We start from the raw sequence: 17,828 nt of genomic DNA on the forward strand, positions 1-17,828 counted from the left end.
CTAGACTGGGCTATCTAGGCTGCTCAGGCGGCATCCCCGGCTTCCCGGCGGCGCCCCGCTCTCCAGGGCCCGCCATCCCGGGAAAGAAAGGAGAACTACATTACCCAGCAGGCCTCCCGCCGCCCTCTTTCCTTTCGAGTCTTTGCACGTGGCCGGAGGGGAGGGCGGGGACTGGACGTCACTCTTCAACATTCTCTTTCCCTGTGTCAGAGCAGGGATCATTTTTTTTCCTTCCTTTACTCCCTCCCCCCTACCCGCCCCTCCCTCCCTCTTACCCTTCCCTCCCTCCCTCCCCTCTCGGCTAGGTTGGTGCGCTGGGGCGCCGGAGCCCCTCCGCTGCCCGGACGCACGAAACTCGAGGCAGGAGTAGGCTCTCCCGAGCCTGCTCCCTCCCTTCTCCTTCCCTGTCCCCTTCCCCCACCCCCCGGCTCGGGCTCAGAGCGGCGGCCAGAGGAACCCCGAGGTGAGCATCCCCCTGCCCGCCCCCCTCTTTTAGTCATCTCCGCTTGCGGGTCGATTCGGGGACCCGAGAGGAGGGCTGCGTGACGTGCGCGTGCTTATAGATAAATCCGGGAAAACCGCCCCAAACAATTCGCCCCCTTCCCCCCCTCTCTGAGTCCGGGGCAGCCAGGCGTCCGCGCCCATCCGTGGTCCCCGCCTCTGTAGAGGACCGCACTACGCGGTCTCGCCCCCTCCTCAGGTTTGCTGCTTCTCCGCAGGGTTCCCCGCCGGTAGGGGAGCCGAAGCCCTGGAGCTCCTGTGAGGAGGGGGGTTCTTGGCGTGGGGGCGCTCGGCTGGAGCTCGGCTCGCGTTGGAGCCGCGCGTTGTAGCCGCTGTCATGTGCCGGATTCCGACCCGTGGCGGGGGGAGGAAGAGAGCGAGCGTGATTCCTCTCTCTTTTGTTTTGAAGCCCGCATTTGCTGCATCAAGCAGTTGGTTTAGTAGCGGCCAAACTTGCAGCTGTTTTGACCGCGCTCCGCTGAGGTAGGGAGCGCAGCTCCGGGTGGCGGCTCCCGGCCGGAGGCTGCTGCGCTCGCGGCTCCCGGAGGGATCCAGAGAGAATGTCTCCTCGCTGCCCCTCCCTTCGGTGACTGATTGTGTCAGTGGCAGCGGCCGCGTGTGAATGTGTGTGCGCGCCCGTCCCCGCGGACGCGGGGATGTCTGTCGTCTAGACAGGCTGCTCCCTCCCTCCGTCCCTGGTGAGCCCGCGGGCCGCGGGGGGCGTGGGGGATGGGAGCAGAGGAGGAAACTGGATCGGTGGATCCATTGCAGTCGCAGCTTTGGACATTCCCCGCGGCGATGATTGTGTTGGCTCATTTATTATTATTCCTGTCGCCGCTGTGTATCTGGGCCTAGGGAATAGATCCACCGGCGGAGCAGGGGTTAAGTTGACAGGCTCTGAAAAACCAGCTCGCGGTGGAGCTGGTGACCCAAGCCGGAGCGGAGTGGGCTCCAGCTCGGGTTCTTCAGCGAGCAGGTGACTGTCCCGAACACCGGCTTGGGGCGGAGGGGAGGGGGCGGTGGCTGGTCTGCTGCTGCGGTCTGGTGCCCTTTAGGGCCGCGTACCCGAGCCTGGGGGCACCTGGGGGAGGCGTCCCGGGAACCGCGCATCTGAGTTGGGTACGTCTCTCCATTGACATTAAATGACACTCCGGGGTCTGAGCCCCTCATCTGGGCGGTGTTGGCTCTTTGGTTTCGTGGAGTTTTCAGGGTTAGGGTCGGGGGACAGATGTGAGCAGAGAGGGAGGTGCGGCGTGTAAAGGGAGGGATGGTTGGCGGCGCGGTGTGCATCCCCATCCCGGAGAGTGAGGCGTCGCCTCCCCCGCCCAGCTGTTTGTGTGTGTACACACCGCTCCGGCTTGGGGCGGGGGCGGGGACTGCAGAGAGCGGCGTAGTGGGGACGCGAGTGGGCCCCGATACCCCACGGGGATCGGTCCCGCCAGGGCTCGTCGTCTTGTGTCTGTTCGCGCTCGCGCCGGGGGTTACTTGGAGAGGGGGGCGTGCGGCTGGGGGCCCGGGGAGACCCTGGAGTTGCGTGTACGCGGAGTCAGTGAGGGAGTCCCTGGCCAGAGAGGTGCGACGGTCTCTCCCTTCGCAGCCCGGAAGTCCCCCTGACCCGGAGAGCTGACTGCCTACTCCGAGTCGCTGGGGACTGGTCTGGTGGGGCCTGGAGGAGTCTCGGGCGTGCGCGTGTCGCACTCCCACCCCCTCTCGGTTGACCCTTGGCCAGATGCGCTCTGTGGGTGCGCGTGCCCGCGCCTGCCGCTACCTTCGCAGCTGGAGAGAATCAACATGCTCTGCCCCACCCCCCTCCCAATTTTTTGTGCTGGAGATAGTGGGGGCCAAAGGCTGCCTGGCCTGCGCGGCCCCGGGCCCAGCCCCGCGCTGCCTTCTGCGCCGCTGCGGGGTGCTCGGCCTTGTGCACGCCTTTGCGGGCTCTGTTCTCTCCGCGCTGGGTCTCTGCGGCCGGGGGATTATCTCCCAGGCTAGGGGCCCGCGAGCTAAGGGAGGAAGCTGCTGGAGCTGCGGGCTTCACCGCGGCTGAAGGCTTCCGAGGGCGAAAGTGACACAGCACGAGCGCCACTGCTGCGGATCTGGAGGGGAGAGGAAGGAGCCGCCCAGAGGGCGGGGAGGGGCTGCAGGCTGTCCAGCCCGGTTCCTCCTGTCCACGCGGGGCCTGGGCAAAAACCTCAGGGATCCCGGCTCCGAGCATGCTCGCATCGTGCGAGAAAATTGTCTGGCTTTCCAGAAAACCCAATTATACTGGAACAGAACGCACCGAGCAGAGGTTATAAGATGTTCAGCCCTTCACAGAAGGCATTAAGGTTGCCTGAGGAAGCTCTCTTTGAATGTTTGAGACAGGATTCGATTTACACACAGATCATCTCATCTTTGTCAAGTATCTGTCCTGGGTCATGTACACTTGGAGGCAGTAATTTTGTAAAGCATTTTGGGTACAGTGTCAACAGTGATTAACACATTGCTAGGATAATAATATGTTTGAGTGACTTTACAGGGCGCCCCCCCATCATATTTATTAAGAGGGCTCCATGAGGTGGAGGGGTATTAACCTCCCCCTTTACAGAATAGAACACTGAGGCTCAAAAAATGATGCAACTTGCCCTAAGCCTTTCTGTAATTTCACATATCAGCCTATGGCTTTTAATCTAAATAGTGGCCACCTTTTTTTGTTTTCTTTTCTTTTTCAGAGTAGGTCTTGATACCTGTGGAAGTACTGAACCTGAGAAGGGGGGTGAATTATGGTATTTATTTTTTGTCAGAAACACTTGATTTGCTACATGTCCTAACGAGAATAGGTCATTAAAGAACAGAAGTCTGCATTGCTGTCATTATCACTCATCTGATAATTTGCTGTTGGTGAATGATCGAATTGTTGGCTTTGGAACACCCCGTATTTACAAAATTATACCTGTATATAATAAATGCATCTGGATACATGTTTCTCCCACACATGTGGGTGTGTTCATGGGGTCCTTATTGAAGCCAAGGTTTATTCTTTAGTTCCTTGATTCTAAAACCATAGATTTAAAGTAGCTCCTGAGAAACCACCCAGCTTCTACTCCCTGTGCCCTGCATCTCCAGGGATAGGGAAGCCTTGAAAAGAACAAAGAGCTCCTACATACTTGTGTATATTTCTCAGTTTGTGCACATGAAAGCTCTCAGACATAGCCTGGAGAATTATTGGGTTTGTCCCAATAATCAACTATTCATTCACAGATATATATTGAGCACCCACATGTTTGTGTATCTCGAAGCGCATACAAAGACTTTAACATACCGACCCTGCTTGCCAAAGACATCTTCTAGCTGTGGAGGTAAATTAAGATTTTAGGCCCAGCAAATATTTGTTAAGCACCTACGCATAGGCTAGATACTCTGCTGTGTTGGGGACACACAAAGATAGGATAGCAGAAACAGCTAAGTTGCAGTGCAAAAAAAAAAAAAACAAACAAAAAAAAACCAACCAAAACAAACAAACAAACAAACAAACAAAAACAAACCAAAAACCTGGATGAATCAGAGCTTGCAGGAGGGAACAAATCATAAATATTTTAGAGCACTCATCCTGGGACATATGTTGGTTGCAAGGGACTCAGAATGCCAGTCCTGATCCTAGAGCAAATGAAGAAGGAAGCAACAGAGAAAGAACAGCCTTAATGTCTCTTGTTCTTCTGAACTTCAAGCTAATTGGCACCTCCCAGGTGGGCTCTGGAGGTCTGTCCTTCTGTAGAAATTAGGCAGCTCTTGGGAAATGACCCTAAAGTCAACCAACGGGTCTGCTAAGCAATGAGGAGCTGACAAGTTGTTCTCCGTGGTCCTGCCCCAGTGACAGGCTGTGATTGGCTGTTTTCAGTGATGGGATGTAGCTTTGGTCAAGGTCTCACTCCGGCCCTGCCTGAGCTTAGGAGTTTCTCTCTTAAAGGTTTTTGTAGATGTTCTAATGTGAGTCTGCAGTTTTTTTTTTTTTTGGCCATGCCTGTGGCATATGGAAGTTTCCAGGCCATGGATTGAACTCTCACCACAGCGGTGACCCAAGCTGCCGCAGTGACAACCTTGGATCCTTTAACCCACTCTGCTGGCCTGGGGATCCAACTTGCACCTCTGCTGTGACCCGAGCTGCTTCAGTCAGATTCTTAACCCACTGCGTTACAGGGGGTACTCCTCCCTGAGTCTGCTTTTTATCTACTCATTCCCAAACACACTTTTGGGGTCCTTGACACTGTTCTCCAATTTCATCTCAGTTTGGGGGTCCACTGCTCTTGTTTTAAGTTTCTGTTGTTCGCAGTTCAGATTATGAAGGAGGAAGGAGGAGGAGGTGGTTAGGACGGGGAGAGAATTCTGAGCCCAGAGAGTGAACAGGCGGTACAAACAGACGGGCCAGTTGCAGTTTTTGGGAATTCTCCAAACCCGATGGCATTTCTGCATAGCTTCCCCTGCAGTGTGGCAGCCCATTTTGATGTTCTTTTCGGGGGGATTCTCTACCTCTGGGCCCTGCTGCTGACTCACTGGTCACCTGAGCTCGGCTGCTCACATTCAGGCTTTATTCCTTTTCCCTCCTGCATGCAGTTTAATTTAGTAGGACAATGCTGTGACGTTGGACTTCTCCCTGAATTACCCTCATGCTGACAATTGACATCCTGCCTGTTTTTTTTTTTTTTTTTTCTGAATTAAACCTATGCCAGAGCTGTGGTTCAGGACAGGGTAAGAACAGACACATCCTCAGATCGAGGCACTCAGAGCTGGGAAGGGCCTTGTCACTGAGTTGACTTCATAAGCTGATGAGGCCCAGAGAGGTGAAATGACTCACCCAAAGTCACAGGGAGCCCTTGGCAGAGTAGAACAAGAACTCCTAAATTTTAATGCCTCCTCTCATCTTCTTTGTCTGTACTGTGATGCTTTCGGAAAAAAAGTGGGGTTCTTAACTTCCCAAAGAGTGCAAACTCTACACCTTCTTCTTTTCTTTGGTTCTAGAAAAAAGCCCTAGCATCCATCATTTAGTCTTTTTTTTTTTTTTTTGGTCTTTTTATCTTTTTGTCTTTTCTAGATCAGGGCTGCACCCGCGGCATATGGAGGTTCCCAGGCTAGGGGTTGAATTGGAGCTGTAGTCGTTGGCCTACACCACAGCCACAGCAATGCCAGATCCAAGCCATGTCTGCGACCTACACCACAGCTCATGACTATGCTGGATCCTTAACCCACTGAGCAAGGCCAGGGATTGGACCCGCAACCTCATGGTTCCTAGTCGGATTCGTTAATCATTGAGCCATGACGGGAACTCCCACCATAGTCTTGAGATTGCTTTCCTGCCAGACTGGACTTCCTTGCCCTTTCATCTTTGGCCCCCAGGAATCTGGATGAGGGCATCTCTTTGGGAGAGGAGGTGTATATTTGGGCTCTTCCAGTGCTCTTTTTTTTTTTTTTTTATCTTTTGTCTTTTGTTGTTGTTGTTGTTGTTGTTGCTATTTCTTGGGCCGCTCCCACGGCATATGGAGGTTCCCAGGCTAGGGGTTGAATCGGAGCTGTAGCCACCGGCCTACGCCAGAGCCACAGCAACACAGGATCCGAGCCGCGTCTGCAACCTACACCACAGCTCACGGCAACGCCGGATCGTTAACCCACTGAGCAAGGGCAGGGACCGAACCCGCAACCTCATGGTTCCTAGTCGGATTCGTCAACCACTGCGCCACGACGGGAACTCCTCTTCCAGTGCTCTTAAGTTTGGTCTGTGACTTTCCCTTTGCATGGCAGGGTCCTCAGGAAGGGGTTTGCAAAGCCATTATGGATATGCATTTTTCTTGGAGGAGGATCCACATTTTATGTGATTCTTGTTCCACTCAAGTAAGAACAAGAACTACCGGGGTGGAGGCTAGTGGAATTGGCTAGGGGGGTTAGCACCGAAGACTATCATTAACACCCTGCGGTGGATTTGGCTTTGCTGTTTATGAAGTATTTCACACAAATGATCTCATCTGCTTTCTACAATAGCCCTGGAAAGCAGTTATCATTGTTCCCATTTTGCAGATGGGGAAACAGAGCCTTTGTGGTTAGTGACATGCCCTAGTCACAGGTAAGCAGTAGGGCAGGGCTCTGACCCCAAGTCTTCAGACTTCAAATCCAGTGTCCTGGACCTTCTTTATGTCCACTGCTGGCTCATGTCCAACCACAGAATCAGACCCAAGGGCTAACTTAGCCGGGGGTGGGATGGATGAAGTGTGGGAGACAGTTATCATAGCAGGGATATGTGGACTGGGGTCAGTTTGGGATGATTTCATGGGAAGAGGTGAATTTGGGAGTAGGTTTAGGGTCATGGCAGACCTGGCAGAGGTTTTCAGCTGGGGCCATGGCCCAGAAGGGTGTGATGGAGAAATTGTGTGTACTTGGTAGGGGTGGAGCTGACTCAGGAGTTTGGGTCGGTCCTGCAGTCAGAGGGGGGTTCTCCTAGTGATTGGGCTCTTTCTCTGCCTAGCTCTGTGCTAGGCCTTGGGGCTAGCTGCTTTCAAAGAGCCCTGTGTCTCACAGGGGAGACAGACACTGAAACAGTTAAATTCAGTATGGTGTGGTGAGTGCAGCAGTGGAGAAAGTTGCCTTGCAGACAAGGGCCACCTGTACTAGCCTCAGAGGTCAGAGAGAGTTTCCTAAGAGAGACAACGCAGAAGCTGAATGCACGAGAAGGGATTAGCCAGGAGAGGAGACAGGAGAAGGGCATTAAGGGGGAAGGAACAGCAGGTGCAAAGTCATAGGGGACCGAGGCTGCCTGGTATAGGAAGGGGCAGCAGCAGGAGGTCAAGCATGAGACAGGGGATGGTGAGCCTGGTTGAGGACCTTGCCCATTCTCAACATGGAGGATGGGGCTTTAAGCAGAGGCAAGGCACATGGCCCTGGGCCAGCAGGGAACATGACAGGGAGCCAGGCAGCCACTGAGTTGATGAGGCCATGACAGGCTTCATACAGTCACAGGGGATGAGGCCTGGAACCTGGGTGGTACCTGTGCAGATGGGAGAAGGTCATATATTGAAAACACTTGGAGGAGTTCCTGCTGTGGCACAACAGGATTGGCGGCATCTCTGCAGTGCTGGGACACAGGTGTAATCCCAGGTCTGGCACAGTGGGTTAAGGACCCGGCATTGCTGCAGATGGGGTGTAGGTTGCAACTGTGGCTTGGATCTGATCCCTGGACTGGGAACTCCATATGCTGCGGGGCAGAAAAAAAAAATTGGAGAGTAAAGTCTGCTTAGGGAGGGGTGCTGAGGGAGGGGTGCCAGGTTTCTAGCTTCCTGGACTCAGTGGAATGCAGCCTTTAGTGGGGTGTGACCTGGTTGCTGGAGCAGGTCTGCTGGGATGGGAGTGGGAAGAGGGATCGCGGTGAGTTTAATGTTAGCTACGCTGAATTGGAATGGCTGGTAGGAGAGCCCAGTGGAGCTGCCTTGCAGACAATACAACGTTCAGGGCAGAAGCTGGGGCAGGCTGTGTGCACCAGAGCTATAGTTCTGGGAAAGGGGGAAGAAAGGTCTGCCACTGAATGTGGCCGCTGTGGAGGCCACCGTAGACAATAAGAGGACCTCTTCCTCCCATTGTCGGAGAATCCTTTGTCACGCCGGGCCCACTGTCGTCAGGGAAGCCAGGCGGGGATGCTGTGTCATGCTGGAGGCCCAGCTGGCAGAATCCAGCAACAGCAGAGAGCTGGAGTGCGCCTCAGCTGGAAGCATTACAGTGAATTAGGGGAGAGGCTTTTTCATTTTTAACATCCCTGGTGAACAGAGCCCTGTCCCAGGCCCTCAGGGCATGAGTAAAGGGCAGGGGAGACCTGGACCGGCTTCCCAGTAGTGGGCAGTCCAGTTGGGAGACAAGATGTGGACCTAGGAAGCCCCTAAAAAGCTGTAATAACCGAGCAAAAGAGTAGGATGCCTATTAAATGGATGAGGGCTGCGGGCACCTCTCTTCCTGCTATGCTGCATTTTTATGGAGCTGCAGTCATCTCGTTTTTGAGCCCTCTGGACCTAAAATAGTGCCTGGCACATAGTAGGTGTTCCTCCTACATATTTGGGTCTGCAGGGGATGTGGCCAGAGTTAGTCGTTTCATGGGGGGAGGTCAGCCAGGAAAGGTTCCCATGAACACGTCCAAAGAGAGGATCTCAACCCTGATTTAGAATATTTTTAGTATCACAGTGGAGTAAAAAATCTTGAAAACCGTCCAACTACCAAGCATCTAGAAACGCTGTTTGAAATATTACTAGCATCCTCTCAAAGAAGAACTGAGCTCCGCAACTGCAAAAGAAGTCCCTAGGGAACTCGGAAGTGAGCATGGCCAGTAAGCTTGCACTGCCGCTAGGCCAGGCCTGGGGTGAGGGTGGCTGTGGGTGTGTCGAAGTGGTCTTAGAACCAAAGGCAGTTGAGCGGTGACTCTGCTTCCTCCAGGGTCCGAGGTGAGACTGAGAGTTAGCATGGAGGGGCCTGCCTGAAATGGGTCCCAGCCAAGATTTGCAGGCTTGGAGAAAGGATGGAATAGATGTCTCCCCACTGGCATGGAAGCGGAGGAGGGGAACTTGTCTGTCTTGGCTTGGATTGGAGCAGAGAGAAAAAAATCTTGCCTGGAAACTCAAAACCTTGGGCCTGTTGTGGCTTTGGATGTCCATTACACGTGTGGTCCAAAAGTCCCCAAGAGGAGGAATTACCACGTAAAGCCCAGCTCTTCCTACCTGTGGGCCCTGGGCTCTCATGGGTGCTGGGGAGATGCTGGGGCTTGTCACCCTTCACGGACTCAGGTTTCCACCTTGGAGAGAGGCTGCAGAACCTGGGGGGCCTGAGTGAGGAAGAGGAGGCAGAGTCCCTAGTAGGAACCTTTGAAAAGGGCCTTTGAAACCTTGCAGACTTCTGAGGGTGTGCACTGCGGTGGAGAAGGGCTGTACCTGCCCAGGGGCTTCATCTCTCAGCAGAAGCCTGCAGACAGACCTGTCCAGGAAGGCCAGAACATTCTCCCCCAGTGATTTACTCAGGCCAGGTCTTTACAGAGGAGGCCTCTGTCCAGGTTTCCCCTCAGGGTGCCCTTTGCAGATTCCAGCTGCTACTGGTTTCCCCCAGACCACGTGCCCCAGAGGCTTGAGTTCCTAGAATTTCTTTTTCTTTTTTTCTTTCTTTCTTTTTTTTAATGTCTGCATCCATGGCATATGGAGGTTCCCAGGCTGCGGGTCAAATCGGAACTGTAGCTGCTGGCCTATACCACAGCCACAGCAACACGGGATCCAAGCTGCATCTGCGGCCTGTACCACAGCTCCTGGCAATGCTAGATCCTTAACCCACCGAGCGAGGCCAGGGATCGAACCACATCCTCATGGATCCTAGTCAGGTTGGTTACCACTGAGCCACAATGGGAATTCCCAGAGTTCCTAGAATTTCAGACTTGGGAGGCTTCTCAGAGATCACCTGGTGGGTCTCCTACCTGGTGAGGGACTCCTCCATCGGCACTGGCTCAGAAGCTTCCCATGGCTGGGAGTGTGCTGCCTTAGGGGACAGTGCTGCCTTAGGGGACAGTGCCTCCCCTGGTGAGAAGGCTCTTGCCCCCAGAAAGACCTTATGTGAGCCTCAGGCCCTGCTGCGCTCTTTCTACCCATCGCCCCTTTGGCTGTGGGCTATCGTGAGAGATGCTTTTAAGGCCTTTCACCATCCTGCTTGCTTCTGCTGGAAGGGCCTTAATTTGCCAAGCTAAGAGTCTGAGAATCTAGCCGTCTTCCATCCTTACTTGCTTAGCAAAGAAGGAGCATTTGAAGATGGGATGTAAGGTTTGCTGAGCTGGCTGTGATATAGACGTTTTGAGAAGCTTTGGCTCAGGGCTTTACAGATTATGCCTAAAGAAGCAAGTTCCTTCCTCCAACACCCGGAATATATTTCAGTTTGTAAGTAAGTGACTCAGGAATCTGGAGCAGGAGCTGATGTTTATTGAGTGTCTCTTACGTGCTGTGCTGGGCACAGTGCTAGGTACTCTCTGTATGCATTAATAATGAAAGTAACTTCTGTGAGAGAGACAGAGAGGGAGTCAGAGACATGGAAATGCCTAGTGGGTAGCTGTGACAATTGAGCCCTAAAGTTATTCAGAAAGAATGTGTGTGGTTCCATCCGGAGTGGGTGGAGCTGACATTCCCCCTGCTGTTCCCTTATAGGGCCTTCCCCTGGGATAGGCAATGTCATGATCTCACCAGGAGCTGAGAGAACCCACAGGCTTTTGCCATATTCATGGGTCACTTGCTGAGATATGGGTTTGAACCATGAGATCAAGAAAGAGGCTTGCTCTACAATCCACATCTTTTTTTTTTTTAATAATGACTTTTTTTTTTCCATTATAGCTGTTTTACAGTGTTCTGCCAATTTTCTACTGTACAGCAAGGTGACCCAGTCACACATACATGTATGCATTCTTTATTCTCACATTATCATGCTCCATCATAAGTGAGTAGATATAGTTCCCAGTGCTACATGGCAAGCTTTCATTGCTATCCATTCCAAAGGCAATAGTTTGCATCTATTAACCCCAAATTCCCAATCCATCCCGCTCCCTTCTCCTCCCCCTTGTCAACCACAAGTCTGTTCTCCATGTCCATGACAATCCACATCTCCATGTGTCACCAAACAGGAAGATGTTAACAATGACCTTGTTTTTTTTTAGCATGCAGTTTATCTGTCTCTTGGTGTCTCTCTACAGGGCCCCCGGGCTCTTGGCAGAAGTAAGAGGCTTTCCGCTCCTTTGCACCCATGGGTTGGCTGGCGTCTGTGGGGTTCATATATTCAACAGGTGCCGTGTCGGGTTATAAGCACAAGTTACCTTTGCCGCAAGGTTGCATCACCTGGTGGATGCCAGACCTGCACTTCTGACAAGCCCACTGGTGAGGGTCAGGGATTTTGGGAAAATATCCAATTTCTCCTCTTCTTCCTCCAGAATTTTTTTCCCCACGTGCTCATCTTTTCCTAGTTGCCTCAGGTCTTTTAGCTTAAGGCTCCTCTTACCTCCGTTTTTTGTTTTTTTTTTTTTTATCTTTTTGCCTTTTCTAGGCCTGCTCCCGTGTCATATGGAGGTTCCTAGGCTAGGGGTCTAATCGGAGCTGTAGCTGCCAGCCTATGCCAGAGCCACAGCAAGGTGGGATCCGAGCCGCGTCTGCAACCTACACCACAGCTCACAGCAACGCCGGATCCTTAACCCACTGAGCAGGGCCAGGGATCGAACCCGCAGCCTCATGATTCCTAGTCGGATTCGTTAACCACTGCGCCACGATGGGAACTCCCTTACTTCCGTTTTAATGTTGCTTTGGTTTAGCGGATGTGCATCAGATGCCTGCTGTGGGTCAGAGGCATTCCAGCGACCCTGGCAGGATCCCTGCCTCTCCTCTTCGTCTTGGTGGGGAAGACAGAATGGCTTCATGTCCGTGTTGTGTGGGAAGTGCTGGGTAAGGAGAAAGAAAAGTGTGCTGAGGCAGCCAGAAGTAGGGTGACTACAATTTTATGTCCAAATGAGACATTTTTGAGAGTGAAAGGAGTACTATTAATTACCATGCCAGGACAGAGACGTATGGGGCTTATGGCCACATGGACCTGGGAGGATGTTGCACGTGGTTATACCTGACACTGTCATCAGTTTTTTGTATTGCAGGATGCATGTAGGGATGATGGAGGGGAGGGGCTTGGCTATAAGAGAAACTGGCATCTGTTTCCTGTTTTTCTTAGGGGCTAAAGAGGAAAGCTTTATCTGTGGGCCTGTGGGCTAAGAATTCTGATGGGGCTCAGTTTAAAGCCACAAAGTTCTATCTTATATCTCACCACAATCTCAGTTTGGGGGTTGTCAGTGGAAATTTGGAGAGGTGCAAACTACCTGGCTTGTAGGAAGTTATTGGCTACAGGTGGAAGAACACTGGACTAACAGTGGCTTAAAAAACAAGGTGTTGGGGTTCCCATCATGGCACAGGGGAAACGAATCTGACCAGGATCTGTGAGGATGCAGGTTCCATCCCTGGCCTTGCTCAGTGGTTAAGGATCTGGCGTTGTCATGAGCTGTGGTGTAGGTCGCAGATGCGGCTCGGATCTGGCATTGCTGTGGCTGTGGTGTAGGCCAGTGGCTACAGCTCCAATTCAATCCCTAGCTTGCGAAACTCCGTGTGCCGAGGGTGTGGCCTAAAAAACAAACAAACAAAACAAACAAAAAAAAGGTGTATATAGCCGAAGTCTGAAGGTAAGGGTTCTAAAGTTGGTTAATTCAGTGGGTCAATGATAATTTCAAGAACTCATTCTAACCTTCCAGACAGCCATTTACAGCATATTGGCCTTTGGCTCAAACTTGTCCCCTCATGGTCACAGTATGGTTGCCACTGCTCCACACATCATGGTCTTATGTAACTGTATTCAAAGGCAGGCAGGAAGATGAGTTTCTCCTTGTGTCTTTACTTTTTTAATTAAAAAAAAATTAAAAACAATTTTTTTTGCTGCACCTGCAGCATGTGGCAGTTCCTCAGGCCAGAGACTGAAGCCATGCCACAGCAGCAACCCAAGCTGCTGCAGTGACAATGCCGGATCTTTAACCCACTGTGCCATAAGAGATTTCCTCTCCTGGTGTCTTTAAACATTTTTTTTTTTACAATTAAAGTATAGTTGATGTGTAATATTATATAAGTTCATGATTTTAAAGGTTATATTCCATTTATAGTTGTTAAACATTGGCTATATTCCCTGTGTCATACAGTATATCCTTGTAGCTTCTTTATACATAATCCCATATCTCAGTGGTGCCCTTCCCCCCCTTCCCTCTCCCTCCTGGTAACCACTAGTTTGTTCTCAGTGTCTGTGAGTCTGCCTCTTTTGTGTTATATTCACTAGTTTGTTGTATTTTTTAGATTCCACATATAAGTGATATCATACAGTATTTGTCTTTGTCTGACTTATTTTACTTATCTTAATGGTCTCCAAGTCCATCCATGTTGCCGTAAATGGCAACATTTCATGCTTTTTTTTTTTTTTCTTTTTTCCTTTTTTAGGGCTGCTCCTGAGGCATATGGAGGTTCCTAGGCTAGGGGTCTAATCGGAGCTGTAGCTGCCAGCCTATGCCAGAGCCAGAGCAATGCAGGATCCGAGCCGCGTCTGTAACCTACACCACAGCTCACGGCAACGCCAGATCCTTAACCCACTGATCAAGGCCAGGAACCGAACCTGCAACCTCATGGTTCCTAGTCGCATTCGTTAACCACTGCGCCAAGACGGGAACTCCAATTTCATGCTTTTTTTATGGCTGTGTTGCATTCCATTATGTATATGTGCGTGTATACCACACACACACCCCATATCTTCTTTATCTATTCATCTGTTGATGGACACTAAGGTTACTTCTATGTCTCGGACATTGTAAATAATGCTACTATGAACATTGTCATGGATGTATCTTTTCAAATTAGTGTTTTTGTTTGTTTCAGGTATATACCCAGGAGTGGATTTGCTAGGTAGCATGGTAGTTCTGTTTTTAGTTTTTTGTTTTTTTTTTAGCAGAGCCATGGAAGTGAAATGTCAGATCTTTAACCCAACTGAGCCACCAGGGAACTCCCTATTTTTAGTTTTTTGAGAAACCTCCATAGTGTTTTCCACAGTTGGCTGCACCATTTTTGTGTCTCAGTTTATCAGGCATGAAAACTTTTCCTAGAATCTTCCTGCTAGAATTTCCTATCAAGGTCCATTGAAGAAATGGGTCCATACTGCACTATGGAGACTGAGAAAGCACGTCTTGTTGTTTTCATCTTCATCTGTAGGAAAACGTGAGCACTGTTTGCAAGGAAATGGAGAAAGGGATGATAGTTGGGTGAGCAGTGATTGTTTGCCTCACTGAGTTTCAAAATGATTTTATTGGTTTTATTTGGGGAAGTATCACCTTTATTGAGACATAATTTTGTTTATAAAATTTTTTTAATAGTATAATTAAGGTATAAAAAAAAAAAACCCTTCCCCCTGGCTCTGGCAGTTAATCTGCTTTCTTTCACTATAGTTTTGCCTTTTCTTTTCCTTTTTTCTTTTCCTTTTTGGCTGTGCCATGGAATATGGAGTTCTTTGGCTAGGGATCAGATCTGAGTTGCAGTCGCGACCTAAGCTGCAGCTGTGGCAACACTGGATCCTTAACCCACTGCACCAGGCCAGGGGTAGAACCTATGTCTCAGTGCTCCCAAGACGGCATTGATCCCATTGCAGCACATCAGAAACTCCTAGTTTTGCCTTTTCTAGTAATGATTTTTTCTTAACCCATAGATAACATGGGAGCATAGGACCCTAGGTTCCCATGGATGTTTTTTGTGTGGTCTCAGCAGGTAGGGTCCATGCCCCCTCCCCCCAGAAGCCCCTTTGCTTTCCTGTCACTGGGCCAGGTGGAGAAGCCTAGCAGACAGAATTTTCCAGAGGGAGGGAGCCTATGTTGCCGGTGGCCTTGATAGTGGAACAGGAGATGGCTAAAGTTCTGGCTGGTCAGTGGCAGCCAGGGTCACCTTTGCAGGCAGCTGTGGAGATTGAGAGAGGAAGTTGCTGCTCAGCGTGACTTGGACACCTTGGATCCTGCAGAGTCAGTATCCTGGTTGTGCTGATTAGGAACTCTGGCCCTAGGGGACGATTGGTAGGCACCATCTGCCTATTCCAAACCATCATCCCCCTCCTAGAAACAAACAGATCAGGCCAAGGGAAGACCACCCACTCTGGGATCCTCTGCCTTCTGCTCGTGCGGTCAGTTTTGTCCTCCTCTTCTAGCCCAGCCTTCAGTCTGAACATCTTTGGCGAACTTAGCACTTTGCATCACTCTCAGCATTCCTTGAATTCTTACCTGATCTGCTGTCTGAGATCATAAGCACCTTAAAGATCATGTCCTTGTCTGAGCACCAGTGGATTTCCCACAGCACCCACGCTCAGGAATGCAGATCTTTTTTTGTTGTTGTTGTTTTTTGGTTTTGGTTTTTTTTTTGTCTTTTTGCTATTTCCTGGGCTGCTCCCACGGCATATGGAGGTTCCCAGGCTAGGGGTCGAATTGGAGCTGTAGCCGCCGGCCTAAGCCAGAGCCACAGCAACTCGGGATCCGAGCCGTGTCTGCAACCTACACCACAGCTCACGGCAACGCCGGATCGCTAACCCACTGAGCAAGGGCAGGGACTGAACCCGCAACCTCATGGTTCCTAGTCAGATTTGTTAACCACTGCGCCACGACGGGAACTCCTGGTTTTTGTTTTTGTTTGTGGCTGCATCTACGACATGTGGAAGTTCCTAGGCCAGAATCAAACCTGAGCCACAGCAGTGGTAATGCCAAGTCCTTAACTACTAGGCCACCAGGGAACTCCACAAATCTTTTTTTTTTTATATATATAAAGCAAAATGCATATTTATAGAATGAAGGAGGCATTTATTCACTTTGGACATCTCTCCAGATTCTAAACCCGTTCAATGTGGCACACAGCACAGCGCCCTGGGTAAGGATGAGGATATATTCCTTCTCCTTTTCGAGAAGAAAGTAATCCACCAGGCTGTTATGGATTGAATTGTATCCTCTGCAAAAGTACATTGTAGTCCAGTACCTTGGAATGTGACTTTATTTTGGGGGGGGGGCCTTAAATAGGTGATTAAGGTAAAATGAGGTCCTATGAGTGGCCCTAATCCAGCATGACTGGTTTCCTTAAAAGAAGACATAGGACACAGGTAAGATACAGACTTAGGACGCCTGGGACAACCAAGTCCAAGGTGGCCATCTGCAAGGCCAAGTAGAGAGGGCTCATAAGAAATCAGCCTTGTTGACACCTTAATCTCACAATTCTAGCCCCCACTATGAGAAAATAAATTTCTCTTGCCTAGGCCACCCAGTTTGTGCTGTTTTGTTACAAAAGCCAGGCTCTAAATCCAAACTTAAGTGACTCCAAAACCTGAACTCTTTGCTCTGTGAGCTGTTGTGTTTGGGCCGTGGGGGAGGTTGTCAACTCAGGGATTGAACAGGTAGATTACTGCTGAAACCCTGGGGCAATCCAATAATAACTTAACCTAATGTTTGTTAAATATTAGTGTGTTAAAGTGCTCACTGAGCATTTGCATGTATTATCTTTTCCTTTTTTTTTTTTGAATAGCTGTACCTGAGGCATATGGAAGTTCTCTGGGCCAGGGGTTGAATTGGAACTGCAGTTGTGACTACACCATAGCTTGTGCAATGCCAGATCCTTAACCCACTGAGCAAGGTTGGGTCTGTAACCTGCTTAGCCATAACAGGAACTTCCTACATGTGTTATCTTAATTAACCTTCTATTTTATAGGAGAGACAATGATGGCATGGAGAGATTAAGTAATTTACCCTAGGTTGCAAAGCTCATAAGTGGCATGGTCCATTTTGCTATTTTGAGTTTTGCATCTTTTTAAGATTTTTATTTTTTCTATTGTAGTTCATTTATAGTGTTCTATCAATTTCTGCTATACAGCAAAGTGATCCAGTCATATTCATATATATATACACACATATACACACACACACATATATACATATACACACACATATATACACATGTATATATACATATATACATATACACACATATATACATACATATACACACATATATACATATATATGTGTGTATATATATATATATATACACATGCACATTCTTTTTCTCACATTATTGTCCATCATGTTCCATCACAAGTGACTAGATATAGTTCCCTGTGCTATTCAGCAGGATCTCATTGCTCAGCCACTCCAAATGCAATAGTTGCATCTACCAACCCCAAACTCCCCGTCCATCCCACTCTCTCCCCTTCCCCCTTGGCAACCACAAGTCTGTTCTCAAAGGCTGTGAGTTTGTTTCTTTTCTGTAGAAAGGTTTATTTGTGTGGTGTATTAGATTCCAGACATAAGTGATATCATGTGGTGTTTGTCTTTCTCTTTCTGACTGACTTCACTTAGTATGAGAGTCTCTAGTTCCATCCATGTTGCTGCAAATGGCATTATTTTGTTCTTTTTTTATGGCTTAGTAGGAGTTTTGCATCTTAACCATCACATACGGGGATTGACAAGTTATGCTGAGGTCCTCTTGCCATATTCTGAGAAGGTCACTGGTCTTAGGTCTCCCGTCAAGGACCTGGGTGTTCCTGGGTTTTTTCTTTGGTGACCTCAGGGACCTCAGGGATAATATCTAATGTCCCTGATTGTCTTCTGAGGTCCCCAGTGCAAGGCCCCTGAGACAGGGATTATGTCCTCTGCACAGACTGGCACAGGGAAAGAATCCCTGTGATATCTTCTGTACCTGCCCGTACCTCAAGTAGCAGCTCTGCAT

The 17,828-nt window shown here is 49.9% G+C and overlaps 1 protein-coding gene across 2 annotated transcripts in view; it reads left to right on the forward strand.

Annotated features, from left to right (window-relative positions):
- The first annotated feature begins 257 nt into the window (after window positions 1-257).
- Window positions 258-17,828, forward strand: part of CTIF (cap binding complex dependent translation initiation factor) — a 315,912-nt gene continuing 298,341 nt past the window's right edge. The window contains exon 1 of one of the 2 annotated variants that reach the window (XM_047764342.1): window positions 258-463. The gene's annotated coding sequence lies outside the window, so the exon portion shown is untranslated. The remainder of the gene's footprint in view (window positions 464-17,828) is intronic. The other variant, XM_047764351.1, reaches the window with a different exon arrangement.

The sequence above is a fragment of the Phacochoerus africanus genome, chromosome 2 (genome assembly GCF_016906955.1).
Source record: "Phacochoerus africanus isolate WHEZ1 chromosome 2, ROS_Pafr_v1, whole genome shotgun sequence".
Taxonomy (NCBI): Eukaryota; Metazoa; Chordata; class Mammalia; order Artiodactyla; family Suidae; genus Phacochoerus; species Phacochoerus africanus.